The following is a 314-nucleotide window of genomic DNA, read 5'->3' on the forward strand; positions in this document are numbered from 1 at the left end:
CAAAACTGGGCAGACAGGAGGAAGTGGTGGGAGCGTGGGGCCTCAGACTTCCAATCTTGGAGATGGCTAGATGATAACAAGGGTCCATGTGTAGCTCAATGTGATGCTGGAGGCCAATTGGGAATGAACATCACTGGAGGGGGTGCCTGGCTGGCTCAGTCAGTAGAGCATGCCACCCTTGATCTTGGGTCGTGAGTTCAAGACCTATGTTGGGCATGGAGCCTACTTTAAAAAATGAAGAAGAAGAAAGAAGAAGAAGAAGAAGAGAAGAAGAAGAAGAAGAAAAGAAGAAGAAGAAGAAAAGAAGAAGAAGA

This window comes from Neomonachus schauinslandi, chromosome 1 (genome assembly GCF_002201575.2).
Source record: "Neomonachus schauinslandi chromosome 1, ASM220157v2, whole genome shotgun sequence".
Classification (NCBI taxonomy): domain Eukaryota; kingdom Metazoa; phylum Chordata; class Mammalia; order Carnivora; family Phocidae; genus Neomonachus; species Neomonachus schauinslandi.